We start from the raw sequence: 22,590 nt of genomic DNA on the forward strand, positions 1-22,590 counted from the left end.
TAGAGATAATTTTCCGAAGGAAGTTTTCCAGATCCAGAGAGTGCAAGGCAAAGAGGATAGAAAGATGTCAAGAGAGGCTAACGCAGGGCCACGCAGAGCTACATTGTGGCAACGTAGAGCTTCAGAGGGAGTCCGAAATTCTACTGAGGAACAATCGGGATCAAGTGTTGGAGCCAGGGTGTGAGACCGGGAGGACAGAGGGCCGAAGTTTCAAGCCAACAAAGTATCAAAGGAGGTGCAGTGCAGTCCCAGCTGCAGTGACACAGTGACTGCATGGGTGTGATGCAGTACTACACAGAGACTGCGCAGAGGCTCATCTCCAACGCAGATCAATGCCGGATTTTCTAGTGACAAGGTGAGATCATCTCACTATCTTTTTGTCCAGTTAGATCTCTGTATAGGATTGCTAATTTGGGCATCTGAAGTATTGTACTTAGAAATTACTGCATAATAATACAAACCCTCAGTTGTTGCACCGATTTTCCCACATTGGGTTGTTCGGGGGACAATGGTCCAAAAATAACGGTGTCACTTGTGTGTGTTATTTCTTTCTTGCTTAGATTCTTGTTTCCGCATATTATTTAATGTTCTGAAGGATGCAATTTATTTCGATGTTTACGTATAATACTGTAAATAACTTGATTCAGTAGGAGAAATATAATAAGTTGTTGCAGTAGTGATTCGGGCGATTCTCGAATTTTCACAGTGGGTAATGTGATTTGCATCAATTGTGTGCGTGTTCTTCTCAGCTATTGCAACCAACATACCCAACACTAAGGCATCATTTTCGGAGCAGGAGGTCAGAAGTAAAGCGCGCATTTGACCATCATATTCTTCCAGTTAAGTGATTTCTACAACCAGCCCGAGTTTCGACTCAGAAAGGCCACGCAGAGGACTATCCAAACCAGTTCAAACTCTGTACAATGTGCAGGTTTTGAGAGAGTTGTGCACAAGAAGAAAGGCAGAGTGGATTATGCACAGACCAGCGTGGGCGTAGTGAGAATTTTAGGGGTTGTTGAAATTAATGGGAAGTTTTTCCTATCCATTGTAATTTTTTGAAATAGCATTAGCTGAGAAGAAATAAAAAGAACACACATGCATTGCAGGTTTTCCCTAGTTGGGGTTTCCTAGGTATATACTATGTACATGTGTTTTTTATGCTTGTTTGTCTTCAGATTTATTTACCTTCCACTGTGCATGCAAGTTAGGAAACTCAGCATAACATTGAATTAAGTTAAAGTTTCAATTTCAGTTGCTTTACCTTAGAAATTCAGTGTTTAGGTTCTGGGTTTCAAGAAAACTAACATCACCCAGGTTAAATTCATGCAAAATGACATGTTAAGCTCATAACGTATATATTATTGTAATAATTTCGAGCCTTGTTGTTGACTAACCTTATGCATTGAGGATTCTAAGGTTTACCCTTTGGGAAAACCCCAAGCTTTGTAACTTGAAACTATATATATATATATATATATATATATATATATATATATATATATATATATATATATAAAACTAAAGAACTTACGATACTTAAGGCTCATGGAATCATACAAGCCCCCGGATATCCTCCCCACCTGGAAAGCGCTCTGGAAACTTAAGTCAGCACCTCGCACGCGATTATTGATGTGGAACATTGTATTTGACAAAATTCATACAGGCACCAATCTCATGAAGAGATCATTTTATGGTCCCTTTCGATGCCACTTATGCCGAGGGGACGAAGAAAGCACAGAACATCTTTTCTTAAAATGCAGCACTACTTTACAGTTTTGGCAATCCCTCACCTCTCACTACCCAAACTTGAAAGACTGGCAAGGTAATAACCTCATGGAAGCATGGAATAACTGGTGCCAGAATCACACCGGGAAATCCATCAACATTCCATTGCTGGTCTGCTGGGCATTATGGATTGCGCGCAATCAAGCCATCTTCAACTTCAGGACCCCACATTGGCCCACAATCTTACACCACACGATTGCTGATTTTGATATGATACCTGAAGAGGAATCCACTGCCCCCCCTCGCACCATTAGACCTGAGATCATCGACAAATCTAAGCCCTGGGCTTATTTTGATGGCTCGGCACAGGATGCAGGCTGTGGGGGCGGGGCCATACTATATCTCAATGAAATGCATTGCTTCAAGATACAAATAAAACTAGGCAGAGGCACCAATAATTTTGCTGAACTGTGCACGGCTAAACACATCATACATTTTGCAATTCAAAAACAATGCAGACACCTACAGCTATTTGGAGATTCTAAAATTGTTTGCAACTGGTTGAATGATGCATCTCATTGTCATGCATTTTCATTGAGGCACATTTTAGATGAAGCTAAAAGACTGATTACTTCTTTTGAATCATTTGTCTGTCGACACATCTACAGGGAACAGAACACAGTCGCAGACCAACTATCCAAAGAGGCAGCGCACAGACAAGGAAATGACTGGTTGATACAGGAGGAAATCGACGAAACATTCTACCAGCATTACCACAGACCTTTTGATGATCATATTGGAGATGGGCTATAAAGCCCTCACATAACAGTACCATTTTTTTTTACAGCATGTATATATATCTACTGTTTAGTCATGAGTACAAACTCTTTTTTGGTTTTATACAGTTTATATGAAGCTCTCTGCGTAGAGCATGGACACAATTTTGATCACTGCTAGTTACAGTTTCGGTAGGCTCCCTGCGTGGAGACAACTTGTTTTTCTTTTTGCCAGATCTATAGACTGTGAACTCGACAGGCACTGCTGCCTCCATATGAATATGCTTCGGCATCTACAAAATGTAATTTCTTAATATTAATAGAAATTACGACTTTTTCCCAGGGGAAAAAAAACTAAAGAACTTATGATAATAACTATTAAAAGGTGCATCACATGAGGACATGGCTTTACATGAAAGGTCACCTTCAGACATAAAAAAACCAAGGCCATTCACCAGTGTAAATCAGCATTTCTTTGTTAATCTAGGTTGTCATTGATGTCAATAAAGCCAAAGAGTAAGATGAAGAGTTTATCGAAAGCCATCAAAGAAGCAAGTCATCGGAGCAAGAGAAGCAGGTTATCGCATATGCCCAAGGGTAAGTGTTATCGAAAGAACAAAGAGCAACAACGATAACAGAGGAGTAAAGAAGAAAACTATCGGAAGAGCGGAAGAGTGAAGAGAAGTCACAGGAGCAACAGTTATCGGAAGAGCAGGGGTAGGAAAGTACAGACTTCCTTGATCGTGGCTGAAGTCCCGCACTCAATCCTAGCTGTCGATCTCATAGTCAACCCTTAGATCATGGTCAACTGCGGGGGTTAAGGCCGTTTTTAATCCATGTGCCAGTCGAAGTCCCGCAAACCGTCGATTGCAATAAGGCTATGGACCCAACGGATTTATTAACAATTGTTTAAGGGATGTTAAAACCTCTGATTGCTATAGAGTTGTGGACCTGATGGATTCATTAAAAACAGTTCATTGAATATCACATCTGCTCCATCGGAAGACAGAGCATGTGCACACTTGTAAAACCTTCGATTTTTTATGAAGTTGCGATTATGGGATTAAAGGAATGACTCTGATTCTCATGAAATTGCGATTGCAGGATTAAAGGTGATGACGTGGCATGTGGGACCTCCATGTGGAGAAGAAGGACAGTTCACAACTCGTGAACGTGAATTAGCATAAGAAAGGAAGCCAAAGGTTGAGCGAACAATAGAAAGAAAGTCGAAGGTCGAGTGAGTGCAGAGGAAGCCGAAGGGCCAACGGAAGACGAAGGTAAAAACATTTTGTTGATTGGGTTAATCTTTAAAAAGGCTCAGACCTGTGATAAATTGAATGATGGAAGAAGTACATAACACAATTTTCAAGAACAGTTCTGTGAAAGGAAAAAAAAGTTTCATCTGTCATCGTTTGAAGGGAGCAGTAGACAGCACCAGCATTGAAGTGATTGTGAGTTTGTTTCTTGGAAGTAAGATATCGCGACAATAAGAAGCAGTCACTCCCGAAACAGTTACCGCAACAGTAAGAACAGAGGGTTGAAAAAAAAAAAACAGAGAATTGTTTTTATTGTGCAGACATTGAGGCTTAGCACAACTTATCAAAGATATCTTGTTGAAAAACATCAGCAGATCTTGGAGACATTATTGGAGATCATGATGGCTATTTGAAATCATCATAAGGTAACTTTGTAGACTCTGTGTGGGCAATATGAAGAATTGTGAAGACTCCTTCATATGAAGACAAGTTGTCATTGATGTAGCAGTGAAGCTGTAGATTGACAGAACACAGTGAAGAAGATTTTGAGAGCAATGTAATACAATCAAAACATTTCTTGACAAAGCAAAACTATAGGGTCGGATCCCTTGGGGTTGGTGCCTTAGAATTGGAAGGATTGGTGTCCTTGGAGCTGGTGCTCATAAACACAAGGTTGGTGCCTTGAGAAGATAGGGTTGGAGCCCTAGAGGTTGGAGCCTCACAAAAGACCAAGTTGGTGCTTGGAAACAGATTGGAGCCTTATATATATTGTACTTGATTTATTGAAAAGATTATATTAATAAAAGCATTTATTCCTATTGTTCATTTTGTGTTATAAATATAAATAATTTAACTGGTAAAAATAACAATTGAAAAGAAACACTGATTCAGCCCCCCTCTCAGTATTCCAACATTCTTATTCACTATTAAATATCTTTACTACTTGTCCTATATGGATTGTAACTTAATGTCCTTTTTCCATTGGATTTTTAATAAATGAACCTTGTTCATATTCAATAAATGAACTTTCTTTGTTTCATTGGTATCAGAGTTGCATTCTAATCCAACCTTTGGCAATACCTTTTTTACAAATTTTGTCTGACCTGCCTTTTGGCCACACTAATATTTAGAGTTTCTCTAATGTTAGGTCTTCATCCACAATTATCCTTTTTCCCATTGTAAGTTTAGAAAGTTATCTTGAAGAAATAATTACTCCACTACTAAGAAAAAATTAGGAAGATATCATAAAAAATAAGACATTTCCATTTTAGAAAAATACCATTCTATTGCAATATTGAAAGAACACTGGAAATCAGAAGGAAAACACACACATATTACAAAAAAGAATTGTCAAAAAGAAATTCAACATTGGGTGAAAATAAGAAAACCATCATTTAAGAAACTAACACTCAATCAGAAATCCACAGAACATTGGGGCAACATGATCATTGTCAACATAAGCATACGTCTTGATAGTAGCAACTATGTCTATGATTCATCAATCACCTCTGCTAAAAGACTCAATCCTTGAAACAATGCCATTAAAGAAAATGATTTTTAGAATTTGGAAGTGTTTCCATCTAAGGTCTGTTAATTTTTCACAATGTTCTATGTTGTAGCAATCACTTAAACAATTTCTCCTTTCAGTAGCATTCACTTTTCAATTTATTCTCAATCACACAATAACAGTAAGCAATTGTAGATAGAACAATAAACAGTATGCACAATAGAAGATAGCCAAGATCAATGAGACACAGAGATTTAGGTCAAAGACCAAGGAAAAACCCCACAAGGGGGAAAACCCAACCAGATTCTTCTTCTATTAGATAATCAATTGTTCAACAAATAGTACATCCATCAACAAGTCAAAGTCAATGCCTTGACCAATCCAAATCGATACAAAGATGAGAGATAAAGTCAAATCTAACCAAAGTACCAGTTTGCAATTTTCGACCCTGTGGAAGTACAATCAACTGCAGCCCTAACCAATCAAAGTCAATGGTCAAAACAACTCAGAAGCATTCAGTCTACCCAACAATGAATGTGGCTTTCCTTCCTCAGTCAAACCCAATTAAAACAGTCCACAAATTTTGCCAGCAAATCATTCAAATTTCAAAGTTAACCTGCTATCAAACCCTAGCTCGGATCTGCGGTCATAGCTAGTCAAGGTACCCAGAACAATTCGGTCAAAGTCTCCCTGAATTCAGCCTCCCAAAAAAAATCAGAAAAATTGGTCAAGCCAAGTCAACATGGGTCAAAGTATGCCCAAAACATAAAGTCAACACAATCAAACAGAAGCACTTCTCTCTCCTTCACACGTGTGAACATGTCCCTACAATTTTCAGAGGTCTACAAACCAATTGAAGATGTGATGTGATGATGATGCCCCCCAAGAGAAGTCAACGATGGCTTATTTATATGGTGTCTTGGAGGGTCAATTTCTCTCTCTAGGCCGACTTGTACTTTTCAAGTTGATTTGGACCAGCATAAATTTTTCCCACGTGGAGGAGGGGTCTCTTTAGGGTTTGTTGGGCTTCCCCAAAGGGGAAATTGCTCCTCAGCTACCAATTTTCAACACTCCTCAGCTAGGGAGGAATTTCCATCTGCATCATATGTCTCATCTCAAATGTACATGTCTCACCATCGTTGCATCATACCTCATCTCATCTCAACTCATCTCTACTCATCTCTGTTGAAAGGGTGTGCATCTGATGGAGAGGAGGGTGTAGCAGTGAAATAATTTTTGATATTCATATCACCCTTGTTTTTCGTTTTACCCTTACCCTTTTCTTCTTGCATGGACTCCAAAGAGTGAGGAACATAGTGGAAGGGGTTGGATGCATCAATACAAGGGATAGATGAAGAGCCCTCAAAATCAAAATGGGGGTTGGTAGCCATTTTCAACCTCTATTTCTTTTTCTAAAACTTCTCAAAGCTATTTAACAACTCCTTCATAATCTCCCCAATTTGTACTGATGGTGCTTCACATGGAGTAATTTGGCCTCTAATACCAGCCAAGTGTTGTTTCAGCCTATGAATGCCCCCAGGACCCTCCTTAATTTTTCTATGACAAAATTTGCAATGCATTTGATTATCAACCATTTCAGCATATGCCCAAGCAGCATCTTTCACTCTAGCAGCCATTTTTTGACATGGAAATGAAAGGAAAAAATATGAAAACGAAAACAAAAAAAATAACATTGCTTCAATGTTCATTTCTTTTACAAAAGAGACTCTTTTCAATTTCCAGATTTGCACAAAAAATAAGCAAAAACCTAAGTCACCTGACACGGGGATTCGGGATTCATAGGATTTGGGGATTCGAATGTGGGATTCGGACACGTTGACCCCCCGGAACAGGACACATAGGATTCGTTATATATTATTTTATTAAATATAAATATATATATATATATTTTAATAGATATATATATATATATATATATATATATATTAAAAATTAGATATTTCTTACACAAATTCTAATTAATGATACAAATTCATTGATTTCAAACATAGATCTTCATCTATAGGCTATAGCATGCATAGTACATACAAAATTCAAATACATGTCAGTGGTCACATAAATCATGATTCATAATTCATAATTTATTTTAATGCAATGTAACCATCTCAAAATTTTGAAGGTGCAATGCCCTCCACCTCTGTGTTTCACCATCATCCAAAAGAGGGATATGTCAATACCAGAGTATTTATATGAAGAAAACTTTGTCAAAGGTATTTTAAACCACCGGTCTTCTTTTCCATATGCATCCCTCTAGCACTTCCTCTGCAGTGTGCAAGACTGATGTTACCTCCAACACAAATCTTCAGGTAATGTTTGAAATCAACAGCATCTTTGACCTCCATATTCAAGAGATTCTCCTCCATAATTAACAGATAAACTTTAAACTGAAAGAACAATAAAACTCTGCATTTCTGAGTGATTTTTTTGGAAAATTAAGCATTGCATTCTGAGTCATTTTCTTGGGATTCGAATCCCAGAATTGGGATTCGAATCCCAGAATCGGGATTCGTTGTGCCCGTACGGGATTCGTATGGGATTCGTACGAATCCTGTACGGACACGTCGAATCCTGTTCTGGGATTCGAATTCTTGTCAAATCGTATCCGATTCACAGGATTCGAATTCGACAGGGGTTTCCAACGAATCCAATTACATAGGCAAAAACAGATTTTAGAAGTGAAAAAAAATACCTCTAGGCACAAACCGCCTCCTCAATGTTGCTCCAATGCTTGCCCAAGAATCTTTACTGCTGCTCCAAAAAAAAACTCCACAACTCTTCACAAATTCTCACACAAATGCAATGATATAGTTGAGGAAATGAGAGGGGCTGGGTAGCTTTTATAGGGTTGGGAGAGGTAAATGGTCCTCAAAATCACCCTAAAGCAAATTAGAATTGGTTGTGGGGTCCAATTCCCCCCCCCAAAAGACCTCGTTGACCATGCGTGTGCATGGGTGACCAAGTCAGTCGAGTTATCTCGAGCTCGGCCGAACTGGTCGGTTTGTTACCGAGTCGGTGGCCGGCTCAGTAACAAACCGGCCAGCCATTCTGTTTCATCCACCAAGCTGACCCGATCAGGCCTTGGCTCGGTCTAGCTCAGCTAAGTCAAAGTCGGCTCGACCGTTTCTGAAAACACTGTATCTACTAACCAGCAATCAAAAGAATCCAGAAGAGAGGAACTAGAAAGAGCAAAAATAAGAAAGTATTCACATTGAGTTTCAGTTGCATTATTATCATATCTTGGGTTCCTTGATCTCTTTTGAGGACGGTGACTTTCTTCACAGGCAGTAGGAGCTTCTCTTCTTCTTCTATTGTTAGACCTGTTGTTGTTGCCACAGTTGTTGTTGGACCTTGGAGCACTTCTATTTTCCAGACAATCTCGGGCATAATGACCATGCTTGTGGCAATTATAGCATTGAACTCTTGATAAGTCCCTTCTAAATCTTCTATTGGAGTTCTTGGATGCTGGAGCAGGCTTTCTTGAATTAGATGGTCCTCCTCTTTCTTTCCTCTTCTTGGCTTGGGTAGAAAAGGTAGTGGGTTCTCCTTCTTCATGCTTTGAATTCTTCCTCTAGAGATCATCTTGGACTCCTCTTGAGTACACTTGCTTAAGAGCTCATTAAATGTAAAGAACTTGCCATTGTTGCTAATGGTTGTGATAAATGTCTCCCAATACATAGGGAGACCTCCAAGTGTAACCAGCACCAGCTCTCTATCAGGTATAATTTCACCAATAGACAAAAGTTGATCCTTGACTTGAGATATCCTCATGAAGTATGCTTGAATGGTTTCACCTTTGTTCATCTTGATGTCCCTAAGTTGATTCTTCAAAGTGATGATATGGCTCAAATTGTTGACCTCATGCATTCCAATCAGCTTGTCATACATTTCCTTGGACTTCTTCATCTTGGATACATATGTGATCAAATGATCTTTCAAAAAGTCAATAATGATTTTCTTAGCTTTGATCTCACATTTCTTGTAATGACCCATCTCTAATCATAGGGAGCACAAGAATAATAACATGCATACAAGGCATGCATATGATAGCTACATATGCATGCATCGCATGCACTGCACTAGTATAAATACTAACTAAATAAATAAATAAAATGTCCAAGTATAGGGTAATGAATCAATTATTGAAGTACTAGGTAAATACCTAACTCACCAAAATATAGTGGGGTACTTATGTGTGTACCACCATCATAATATATATATAATTCTATTATATAAAACTAAAGATAAATACAATGTATTGAACAAAATACAAAGCAATTATAATATATATATAAGTATAATATTATTCTAACAAAAGAAACTATCGTACATGTATACTATAAAATGAATGGTAATGTAACATATAATAAAGGGAATTATATATATATATATATATATATATATAAGTAATGTATATATAAAATTAATGTAATATAAACAAAAGGAAACCATAATACAATAAAAGGGATGTAATACAAATAATTAAAGACATTTTATTAAGACTGGGTGTCAATAGAAGGTGGTGACCACCTCTGCAAATTCCCGAAGTTATCTAATTGAACGCAATGGAGAAATTTGGGGCGGTGGAGAATCAGCATAAAAGGTGGAAGGTACTGTAAGAAGGGGGCTTCTCAGAGGAAGAGTTTTTGGGGAGGATTTCACAAACAGAAAAGGAAATTCTAAGAACGCCATAGACAGAGAGGAAGAGTGAGCCTTAATTATTCTTGGAGCTTTGGACACGGGGGCCAAAAGACCTCTATTTTGATGTCTTCTGGATGTGGGAACCAAATAGGTTGATCTCAGATAGGCTAGGAGGACAATAGGGTCGGTTTGGTAGTAGGAGCAGGAACAATTTCAAACAAGAAACGCTTCAAATGAGATTTTCAGGTAAGTACTTGCAATTAGACTGTTAAAATTCAGATTTTTCCAGTTAAAATGCAAATTAAGCCATTATAATTGGTTTAATTGTTGAATTTAAGTTCATTCCTAAATTAGGGCACAAAATTTTGATTTATGGTTAATTGTAGAAGTTGATTATAACATTTCCGACTAAATGTAAAAAATTTGGTTTTACATCTCTTGTGCTTGGACTTGACAGCAATTGTTACATTCCTTGGAGGCTTAGGTACCTTGCCTCCAACATATTCCATAACATCATTTTCTTCCAAAGTCAGATCCAACCTTGCCCTCCAAGTAGCAAAGTTGGAGGAATCATTTAGTTTCTCCTCAACCTTGAAGTATGAGGTAAACATCTTGACCAAGTCAAATGACCTTCAACAACAGACAAGATATCTTCAAGGGGTGATTTCTCTTGTCTCCTTGGGCTTGCCTTCACCTCAGCCCTGATACCATGTTAATTTTTCAGAATGTTCTATGTTGTAACAACCACATAAACAATTTCTCCTTTTAGTAGCATTCACTTTTCAATTTATTTTCAATCACCCAATAACAGTAAGCAATTGTAGATAGAACAGTGAACAGTATGCACAATAAAAGACAGCCAATATCAATGAGACAGAGATTTAGGTCAAATACCAAGGGAAAACACCACAAGGGGGGCAACCCAACAAGATTCTTCATCTATTAGATAATCAACTGTTCAACAAATAGTACATCCATCAACAAGTCAAAGTAGCCCCAAGTCTATTGGATGGTGTTGCCTTGACCAATCCAAATCCATATAGAGATGAGAGATAAAGGCAAATCTGGTTAAAGCACCGTTCTGCGATTTTCAGCCCTGTGGAAGTACAATCAACAACAATCAACAACGGCACTAATCAGTCAAATTCAATGGTCAAAATTGCTCAAAAGAATTCAGCCAACCAGCAATGAATGTAGCGTTCTTTCCTCAGTCAAACCCAATCAAAACAGTCCACAAATTATGCCAACAAATCAATCAAACTTCAAAGTCAACCTGCGATCAAACCCTAGCTTAGATCTGTGGTCAAAGCTAGTCAAGGTGCCCAAAACAATTTCATCAAAGTTTCCCTAAATTCAGCCTCCTAAAACAGATAAAAAAATTGTCAAACCAAGTCAAAGTAGCCCCAAGTCTATTGAATGGTGTTGTCATTGATGCCAACGTATGCTATGAACACTCTTGGTATTTGTCTAATTTGTCATCAATTGGAAGCTACATTGTTCAAAGCCCCTGGAAAACCCTAGAAGCCCTACATTGGTTGAGGATTTTGAAGATGCAGGTCACTGAATTTACCTTAGAGACCCTCACCATTGGATTCTCCTCATCATGTTGATTTCGTTGATATGTGGAACGCCACAAGGGACCTGATGGTTTGGGAGATATCCTTGTTTGAATATGAAGGACTCAATTTGTGGGTAAAAACCCCAAAGCATGGATGATGTGGCAGCACATTATGGCACATATAGATAGGACCTTCATCAAAAGGGTATTCTTGATTTAACTCTTGACAAGGATTAATTTAATTTTATCATGGTCCTAAAATGAGAGGCAAGGAAAATTTGAAACTATCATTATTAATTTATGCAACTAGGGTCAAATTCCACCTTAGACAGCTCAGATGACAGAGATGATGATTGCATTGAATTCCTCTTTTCGAGAGGACCAAAATCGACCTAAAGATCACCTCATTTGGACAAGCAGAAGTTGGTTTTTGAATTTATGAACCCACTCATGTACTTAGACTAGGTCGGCCCTATACACATGTACAATTGGACAGGTCGGCCTCAACATCAAGTGGACCCTCATGAAAACCTATAAATAGAAGACACCTCAAGCTCATTTGAATATCATCATCAAGCATCTTCTTCTCTACTTGCCTATTTGTTTGGCTCACTCAAGTTCGTCGAAAGAAGTTCGCTCAGGGTCCAAAGTTTCTCGTCAGAGGCTCGCACGTGTCTACAGTTTATGTTTTCTGGTCTGAGGCTCGCACGTGTCTAGGTTTATGTTTTCTGATTCAATTGTAGTCCTCACTCGCCGTGTTTCAGAGTGCGATTGGGAAGGCACAGTCGCTCGCATGACTGCTTGAAGGGTGAGATTGGGATCCGAGATCAAATCTAGGCAGATTCGACCATAGTCGCACTCACAGAGAAGCTAAGGGAACGACTAGGGCATCATAATCACTAGCAAGTCAACTTGAAAGGAGCGACTAAGGCTCTGAGGCAGTTCTGGGTTGATCCGACCATAGCCACACGCACGCAGTGGCTCAGGAAGCGACTAGGGCATCTTAGTCGCTTGCATATCATCTTGCAGGATACTGCTCCACAGTCGCATGATCACAGTTAAAGTCGCTCACTCACAATGCCTCAGAGAGCAACCAAGAGGTCACAGTCACTCGTCGAATATCTTGATGAGTGCGACCAGGGTTCTGAGCTAATGATTGACAGTTGACCATTGTTGACCACAGTTGTCTAATCGCTGGAAGGTTTCTCTCTGTTGTATAATAATTCTCGAAGTCTGTCTCTAATTTGTATTGGGTAAATCTCTGTTGAAAGATTATGTATTGGGCTCATTGTACTCTCTGCTAAAACATTTTATGACAATCTAATAAGAAGAAGATTTGAAAGGGTTTTCCCCCTTGTGGGGTTTTTCCCTGGTCTTTGACCAATCTGGTGTCTCTTATGGTTGTGCTATTGTCTCCTTTATCATTGCATATATTTTGTTCTATCTTCAAATACTGCTTATGATTGGAAATGTTGTTAATGATTGGATGCATTGGTTAATGAAGATTTGAATTGGGCTGAAGTAATTGAAACAGCATAGAACAATTTGAAAAATTAACATGTTTTCAGAGTTGAGGTGAAGGACAAGCCCAAAAGGAGACAAGCATTGAAGCCATCTTCCTTGGAAAATTGAAGGAACTTATCTAGTCAAAGTCAAGATGTCTTCCTCTACTTTGAAGGAGCATGAAAAGTTGGGTGATGCATCAAAGACATGTATGATAAGATAGCCAGCATTTATGAAATCAACAATAAACGAGATTTTCAATATAAAAGATCAACCCAAAGACACCAAAATGAACAAAGGAGAAGTTGTACAATCCTATATCATGAGGATATCTCATCTTAGAGATCAATTGCAAAGAGTTGGGGAAAATGTGCCTAACAAGGAATTAGTGATTGTGACCCTTAGAGGTCTCCCTCCCATTTGGGAAACCTTCATTACTACGATAAGCAACAACAATGTCCTTCCGTCATTTGATGAAATTGTTGGAAAGCTTACTCAAGAAGAATCAAGGATGATAGCAAGAGGAAGAATTCAAAAGCATGAAGAGGGAGAGCCCACTACATATATCACTCATGACAAAAAGAAGAAGAAAGGAAAAGGAGGTCCATCAAGGAAGCCTCCTTCTCAAAATGCAAAAGGAAGGAATGATAGATCATCATCTCATATTGAATGCTATAATTGTCACAAGAAGGGTCATTATGCTCGAGATTGTCCCAAGAAGAACAAAGGACCATGCTACAACACTAGAAGCAACAACAACAAATACAATAATCAAAGAAGGAAAGATGATCGAAGAAATAACCGCAATAGAAAATATGAGAGAAGAAGAAGAGATACCTCAAGCGACCGTGAAGAAGATCATCCTCCTCAAAAGAAGTCAAGATTTCCCAGGTATGAAAGTAATGCTGTAAATAAATCTAAATACATTCTTATTTTTGCTCTTACTAGTTCTTCTCCTCTGGATTCTTGGGATAGTTGGTTGGTTGATAGTGGGGCCACTCATCATTTCTTTGGATATAAGGAAGTCCTCTCTAATCTAGTAGAGAGGGAGACTAAGCTGAAGATTATTCTTGGAGACAACTCCACTCATCCCGTAAAAGGTTTTGGATCTGTCAAATTTCATTTGAATTCCGAGGAATCAGTTTCACTACATGATGTTATGTATGTGCCAGGATTAACGAAGAATTTGATATCTATATCCGCTTTGGAATATAACGGGATGAAATTGCCTTCATAAAAGGGAAAGTTTTGACTTGGTCCGCACGGCCTCCCATGAGATATGCATTCACATTAGGGTCAAGATTTGAAGGACTCTATAGAGTCACTGGAAGACCACTACTAGCACTGGTTCATAATACTAATCATCTAAGCGAATTATGGCACCGCAGGTTGGCTCATCTACATTATGATGCTCTTCTGAAATTGAAGAAATTGGTTTATAGCATTCCCAATGTTCAAGCTCAACATGATGGAGTATGTCCAGGATGTGCTAGTGGGAAGTCGACTAGGTGACCATTCCCCTCTAGTGAGAATATGACATATGACATCCTCCATCTCATTCACTCTGATATATGGGGTCCAATGCCTGTACATTCCATTAGTGGATATCTCTACTACATCACTTTCATTGATGACTTTTCAAGAAAAACATGGATATACTATTTGAATCATAAAGACGAAGCCTTCGAAACATTCAAAGAGTTCAAAGCATTGGTTGAAAATCTAATAGGGAAGAAGATCAAAATATTCAGGTCTGATAATGGTGGAGAATACATGTCAAATGAGTTCATTGACTTTTGCAAGAAAGAAGGAATCAAGAAGGAAACAATCGTGTCATATACTCCTGAACAAAATGGATTAGCTAAAAGGAAGAACAAGTCTATAGTAGAAGCTACCCGAGCAATGCTCCATGATCAAAAGTTGCCAAAGTTCCTTTGGGCCGAAGCTTCACATGCTACCGTATATGTTCAAAATAGGGTCAAGCCCAACATTAGCCACCTTTGTATCTTTGGATGCCCCGTATATTTTCATGTGCCGAAGGATAAAAGGAACAAGTTGGATGCTACTGGAAATAAAGGTACGTTTGTTGGTTATTATGAAAATTCTAAAGCATATAGAATATATATTCCTGGTCAAAGGAAGGTTGAAATTAGCAGGGATGTAACATTCGATGAAGATGCAGCTCTTCGAAAAGCAAGATACCATCCTCCTCTACCTCCTTCCGAGAAGAGGAATGATGACAGGGATATTCTAGATGGTCCCTCCATACCTGAGTTTGAGACTAATATTGTTGATGATCCCATGGAGCCTATGGATCCCTTAGATCCTCCTCCAAGTGATCCCCCTACTAGGAAGAGACCACTCTAGCTCCGCGACACTCTATAGGATGCTAAGAGACATGTTCCCATTCGAAGATCATTTAGAGAAAGGAAACAACCATGCAAGTACCAGGCATATGTTGCAGCCATGAGCACTATGATTCGAACCCTCCACATTTGAAGAAACCGTAAAAGAACAAGTTTGGAAAGATGTTATGGCTGAGGAATACAAATCTATTATGAAGAATGATGTATGGGATGTTGTTCCTAGACCAAAATGGAAATTTATGGTGACTTCAAAGTGGCTATTCAAGATCAAACATGGTGTTGATGGTAGCATTGAGAAATACAAGGCAAGGTCCGTGGCTCGAGGATTCTCACAAAAAGAGGGAGAGGATAATGATGACATATGTGCACTTGTGGCTCGATATACAACTATCCGTTCGATAGTTGGCCTTGCTGCAAGTCAAGGATGGACCCTTCATCAAATGGACGTAAAGACTGCATTCCTTCATGGCATATTACAGGAAGAAGTGTATGTTGAACAACCACAGGGATTTGAAGTGGAAGATCGAAGAACGCATGTTTGCGGGTTGAAGAAGCCATTGTATGGTTTGAAGCAAGCTCCCCGAGCTTGGTATGCTCGCATTGACAATTATTTGATGAAGTTGGGATTCACAAGAAGCAATGTCGATCCCAACCTCTACTTCAAGGTAGTCCAAGGTATGTCGTTGATTTTGGTTTTATATGTTGACGATCTATTCTTGACAGGTAGTGAATAATCCAGTGTAAGAGGGAGCTAGCCTCTAAATTCGAGATGAAGGACCTTGGACTCATGCACTGCTTTCTAGGCCTTGAGATGTGGCAAAGGCCCAGTGAAATTTTCCTTTCACAAGGAAAATATGTTGTAAAGATGCTGGAAAAATTTGGAATGGCAGCATGCAAATCTGTGGCTACTCCGATGGAAATAAACTTCAAGAAGTTATGTGGAGAAGCTGCAAGACCCGATTTGGCAAATTCATCCGAGTATAGACAGTTGATTAGGGCTCTGATGTTCTTAGTAAACACCCATCTAGACATATGCTACGCAGTGAATATATTGAGTCAATTCATGACCGAGCCCCTCCATGCACATTGGATCGCTACCAAACACATTTTGAGATATTTGCATGGGTCAATCACACTTGGCCTGAGATATTCCACCAGAGATGTTCGACTTCATGGATACATCGATGCAGACTGGGCAGGAAATGTTATTGACAGGAAAAGTATGTATGGATGTTGTTTCAGTCTTGGATTTGTCATGATAAATTGGATGAGCCCGAAACAAAATTCTATATCATTGAGTACCGCCGAGGCAGACTATATTGCTGCTAGCATGGCTAACTACGAAGAAATTTGGTTAAGGAAGCTCTTTGGGCAGCTATTTGAGCAAGTTCTAGACACTACAGTGATATATTCTGACAACAAGAGTGGGATCTGTCTGGAAGAGAATCTCATGTTTCATGACAAGTCCAAGCACATAGAGATTCGATATCATTATATTCGATACATGGTGCAGAGAGGAGTCGTTCGACTCCGTCATATATCTACAGATGAGCAAATGGCAAATATTCTCACCAAGGCTTTACCGAAAGGAAAGTTCTTGGTCTTCAGAGAGCAGCTTGGACTAATGGATGTGACCCCTCTGGATAAGGGGCAACGTTGATCGAGGACATTGATCCAACTCTTCCCACCCTGTTTGAGCTCCCAGGGTGAGGAATTGAGATAGAGGGCTCCTAGGGTTGAGGGATCTCTGGACAATAGGGTATCACCCTATCTGTTACCCATAGGGTTGGAGATGTTTCTCCCCTATCTTTACAGGGTCGAAGATGTTGCTCCCCTATCTAGTCTATGCAGAGTATACCCTAGTTGAGAGTGTACTTGGGGTGTACAACCCAAGTCGATTATGATGCAGGTGTTCTACCTCATGACTCTTGAGGGTCATTGATGGAAAGATCGGTAAGCAATAGGATTGGGTTGAGATTTGCTCCCCTTTATGGTTTCGGGTTGAGAATGAGCTCCCCGATGTGATTCTAGGGTTGAAAATGTGCTCCCTTGTATGTTTGGATATCCTATTGCTCAATATGGGTGGAAGCTAATGCTCCCCAATTCTTCTTTTAGATTCGAGAATGTTTCAGCAGATAGAGTTGAGTATAGATGGACAAATATTGGCAGGTGGAATTCTTCTTAGTTGAGAGGGAGTGTTAATTTATGCAACTAGGGTCAAATTACACCTTAGACAGCTCAGATGATAGAGATGATGATTGCATTGAGTTCATCTTTTCGAGAGGACCAAAATCGACCTAAAGATCACCTCATTTGGACAAGCAGAAGTTGGTTTTTGAATTTATGAACCCACTCATGTACATTGGACTAGGTCGGCCCTATACACATGTACAATTGGACAGGTCGGCCTCAACATCAAGTGGACCCTCATGAAAGCCTATAAATAGAAGAGACCTCAAGCTCATTTGAATATCATCATCAAGCATCTTCTTCTCTACTCGTCTGTTTGTTTGCTCACTCAGGTTCATTGAAAGAAGTTCGCTCAGGGTCTGAAGTTTCTGGTCTGAGGCTCGCACGTGTCTAGGGTTTTTGTTTTCTGGTCGCATGCACAACTCTGATAGATTCGACTACACTCACTCACTCACCATCTTTCAGAGTGCAACTGGAAAGACACAGTCGCTCACATGACTACCTGAAGGGTGTGACTAGGGTCTGAGATCAGATCTGGGCAAATTCGACCATAGTCGCACGCACATAGAGGCTAAGGGAGCAACTAGGGCATCATAGTCGCTGACAGGTCAACTTGAAGGGAGCAACCAAGGCTCTGAGGCAATTCTAGGTTGATCCAACCACAGTCGCACACACGCAGTGGCTCAGGGAGCGACTAGGCCATCTTAGTTGCTCGCATATCATCTTGCAGGAAGCGACCAAGGGTTTGGATCTGTTCTGCTCCACAGTCGCACAATCACAGTCAAAATCGCTCGCTCACAGTGCCTCAGAGAGCAATCGGGAGGTCATAGATGCTCGCAAAATATCTTCATGAGTGTGAGCAGGGTTCTAAGCTAGTGTTCAACGGTTGAACGTTGTTGACTACAGTTGTCTGGTGGTTGTAAGGTTTCTCTCTGTTGTACAGTAATTCTGGAAGTCTGTCTCTGATTTATATTGGGTAAATCTCTGTTGAACGATTATGTATTGGATGCATTGTACTCTCTACTGAAACATTTTATGACAATCTAATAAAAAGAAGATTTGAAAGGGTTTTCCCCCTTGTGGGGTTTTCCCTGGTCTTTGACCACTCTGGTGTCTCTTATGGTTGTGCTATTGTCTCCTTTATCATTGCATATATATTGTTCTATCTTCAGTTACTGCGTATGATTGGAAACGTTGTTAATGATTGGATGCATTGCATAACGAAGATTTGAATTGGGCTTAAGTAATTGAAACGGCATAGAACAATCTAAAAAATTAACAATCACAAAGTGGATCATTATGAAGGGTAATGAAGGGATTTTTTAGTTAAAATAATGATTTGGCTCAAAATTCAAATAAAATTTGAAATTTGACTTTTTCCTCCTAAGGTATTGATTCGGCTACCTAATTTGAACCATCCAAAACTATATAAAGGAATCTCACTTCATCTCTATTGCAATAAAATCAAACGCATATCTCGGGCATAGTCTAATGGAATTTCTAAGTCTATCCGTCAGAAATTCTTCCTGTACCATCTGATTTATTTCTTCCTACTTGTTCATTTACTTAACAAGTTATTTACCATGTAAATACTGAAAATAAATACAAGTACAGTATCAACACATACAAATCATCAACTAAAAGAAACAAGAACACAAGGGACACAGTTATTTTTGGACTAATGTCCTCGGAAAAACCCAATGCGGGAAAACTGGTGCAGCGATCAAAGGGTTTTATTATTAAGCAGTTTCATAATACAATCTGGGTACCAAAAATGGCTCACCCAACAAAGAATGCCCTCGGCAGTACTACCTCTCAGTCGAAGACAGGTATCAGCCCCAATCTACCCCACGAAATCTCCCAGTGTCAACTTCTAGGGTCTGCGTCAGCCTCTCTGGCCCAGCGTCAACCTAGTGTCAACCTATTTGGCCCAGCGTCAGCCTCTGCATCTCCCATGTTGGCCCTCCTCAAGCTCTGCGCAGCTCCTGGCTGCCTCTGCGTGGCCTCTAGCTGGCTTTGCATCAACCCTCTCCTAGCTTCTGTGTTGATGCTCCCGGTACTCTCTTTGCCTCTCTGCTACTGTATTCACTGCCTATCAGCTGCAACTCTGATCACTCCTTTGATTTCCTCAGCAAGCCCTACCCCAAAAAATTGAATTCTTGATCAACTCAATGTTCTCTCCAACTGACCCTCAAGCCTCTTCTTATACTTTTCTCGTTGACAATTCAACGTCCGAGATTAAGTCCCTAATCAACGGCTAAGATTAGATCTAGCTTGATCCATGACTTTTGGACCATTCTAACTCAATTTTATATTAATTCACATTAATATTTTATTTTCCCTAAGTTTAGACTTAGGGACTCCATTAAAACTATTAATTATCTTAATATCTCCCGAACTGGTTAGACTTTGCCCAAACCATTTCTGGGTCTTGGAGATCTCATGTGCTTTAGCCTCTCCACCAATTTTCAAGGCTAAAGCACATCCGATGCTACCCCAAATCAGCACTCCCTCTTAGTGAGGATTGTGCTCTAGTAATATTCCTCACTGAGTATCACCCTGATCATCTGGCATCAATCCCTGTGTTGGTGTTAGGCCTGCTGCCGAACATCCTTGACACTGCTGCATCATGTACTGCTACCCATGGCCCTACCACTGCCACTGCTGCATCTGTATGGCAACTCCCTCTGCATCCATGCTGCTGCTCATGGCCCTGCCACTACCACTGCTACATCTGCACTGCATCCCCTCTCATCATGTTGCATCGTGTTGCTCATAGCACTGCCACTACTAACTGTTGCACTGCAACTCAGTTATTGAGAAGTAAGTAACTGATCTCCCAACTCTGACATCTCTGTCAGGCTAGAAACACTCCTGATGCTGAAGCTCCCTCTGTCGCTGACAAGTGCTCCCTCTCTGACCTCTGCGCTGTTGCAACAACTCTATGCCTCTCGCACTGCTGCCTCACACTGTCCTGGGACTCCTGCATTGTAGCCCTCTCTGTCACTCCATCCGCATCCGTCTCTACCGACATCCGCTAGTCCTGCTACTCCTCTTCGGGGCTCCCGTAGCAAGGTATAATCCAAGAGGTTGGGTACCTCGAGGATCCTGCCCCTCATCGCCTGTAGTCCGTCTGACTACAGCTCGATGTCTCCCCACCTCTTCTCTCGAGGTGCATGAGCACTCATGGCACAGTCATCATCAGTGTCCTCTTCCTTCTCCACCTTAGCCAACACAGCCTTGGTCTCAGAAGCCTCACCCTTGCTCTTCTTCCTAGGACACTAGTTCGCATAGTGACCCAGTTCCCCACAATGAAAGCACTTGAACTTGGAGAGGTCTTTTTTCTTTCTTTTCTCCTGCTTTCCCGCAAATGGGAGAGCCGCATCTTCTTCTTCCTCCTTGACTCTGACCCCTTTTCCGCTACTCTCCGCCTTGGACACCCGTCTAATCTCTTCTTGACGAAGAGCCGCCCACAGTTCCTCCCAATCTGGAAGGCTCGTCCTACCCAGTATGCTCTGGACAAATAACTCCCAATCTTCTGAGACTGCGTTCAATGCGGTCCTCACCATCAGTTACTGATCTGGTGTGGCCCCTATGGAAGTTAGTTGATCACGGATCTCCTTCAATCCACCAAGGAAGGCATCTATCTGCTCTCCTTTCTGCATCTGATATGACCGCAACTGGTTTTCAAGTAACATCCTCCTTTGCACAGAAGTATGCTGGTACAATTTCTTCAGGGCCTCCCACATCTCATTTGCCGTCTCCTTCTCAGCAATGTGTGGCACCACATGATCCTTGACACCATCAAGGATGATGCACTTTGCCCTGGCCATTGCCTCCTCGTACTTGTCATTTTCAGCTAGGTCAATCGAGATCGCTATCGTTTTCAAGGTGAAGTGTTTGATGCGATACCTATCTAGAATGGACAAGATCCTGGCCTTCCAGACTACGAAGTTTGAAGCTTCGTCCAGTCTATCCTGATCTCTTAGCCCATTCACTGCCATTTCGTTGCTCCTCTTTCGACTCTTTCAAGTCTCTCTACTTCCCGTCTGGAAGTTCTCAGTGTGACTCCCTCTGAGCCTCGATTTCCCTCCTGGAAACCCCTCTGCCAATGTCGAGATGCCCCACTTCGATCGTTAGTGCAGCTGCACCACTAATCCAGATTTCTTGGCTAGAAATCCTTGGCAGCAACTCCCTCCTCCTTGGTCTTGCCCTGTTAGGTATTGTTCTGACCACAGTACCCCACTAGCTTCGCTCCGCAACTTACCCACAACCTCCTATGCCTCAGCAATCTGAAGGTTAGAGCCTCTAGGCTCTGCGCAATCCCGGCACCAACAAAATCCGCACCTCCTGGCCACAGGCGTCAATCCTTCCTAACTGAGAAAGATGACTAGGCACTACGTAGGTCAGGTCTGCTCCTCTCTGCCACTGCGCTAATCCTCCTCCTAGCTCAAATTGATGACGCAGGCACTGCGTCACCCCTTCCTTGATGTTTTCCACTAGGAACAACATCCATCACTCGGGACAACTGTTTCTGCTGTTGCTTGCTCTGCTCGGTTGATGCCCTCAATTATCCTGTGATCTGCAACCACCCTCTGATACCATGTTGGAATTTCTAAGTCTATCCATCAAAAATTCTTCCTGTACTATCTGATTTATTTCTTCCTACTTGTTCATTTACTTAACAAGTTATTTACCATGTAAATACTGAAAATAAATACAAGTACAGTATCAACACATACAGATCATCAACTGAAAGAAACAAGAACACAAGTGACACAATTATTTTTGGACTAATGTCCCCGGAAAAACCCAATGCGGGAAAACCGGTGCAACTATCAGAGGGTTTTATTATTAAGCAGTTTCAGAATACAATCTAGGTGCCAGAAATGGCTCACAAAACAGAGAATGCCCTCAGCAGTAGTACCTCACAGTTGGAGACAGATATCAGCCCCAATCTGCCCCACGAAATCTCCCAGCATCAGCCTCTTGGGTCTGCGTCAACCTCTAGGGTCTGCGTCAGCCTCTCTGGCCCAACATCAACCCAGCG

The 22,590-nt window shown here is 40.6% G+C and overlaps 1 protein-coding gene across 1 annotated transcript in view; it reads right to left on the reverse strand.

The window, feature by feature from the left end:
* Positions 1 to 22,590, reverse strand: part of AUG4 (HAUS augmin-like complex subunit) — a 219,624-nt gene that overhangs the window by 96,206 nt on the left and 100,828 nt on the right. The gene's annotated exons all lie outside the window — the stretch shown is intronic.

Source organism: Pinus tabuliformis, chromosome 4_1 (assembly GCF_031772625.1).
Source record: "Pinus tabuliformis cultivar Carrire ecotype Pingquan chromosome 4_1, CPIR1, whole genome shotgun sequence".
Lineage (NCBI taxonomy): Eukaryota > Viridiplantae > Streptophyta > Pinopsida > Pinales > Pinaceae > Pinus > Pinus tabuliformis.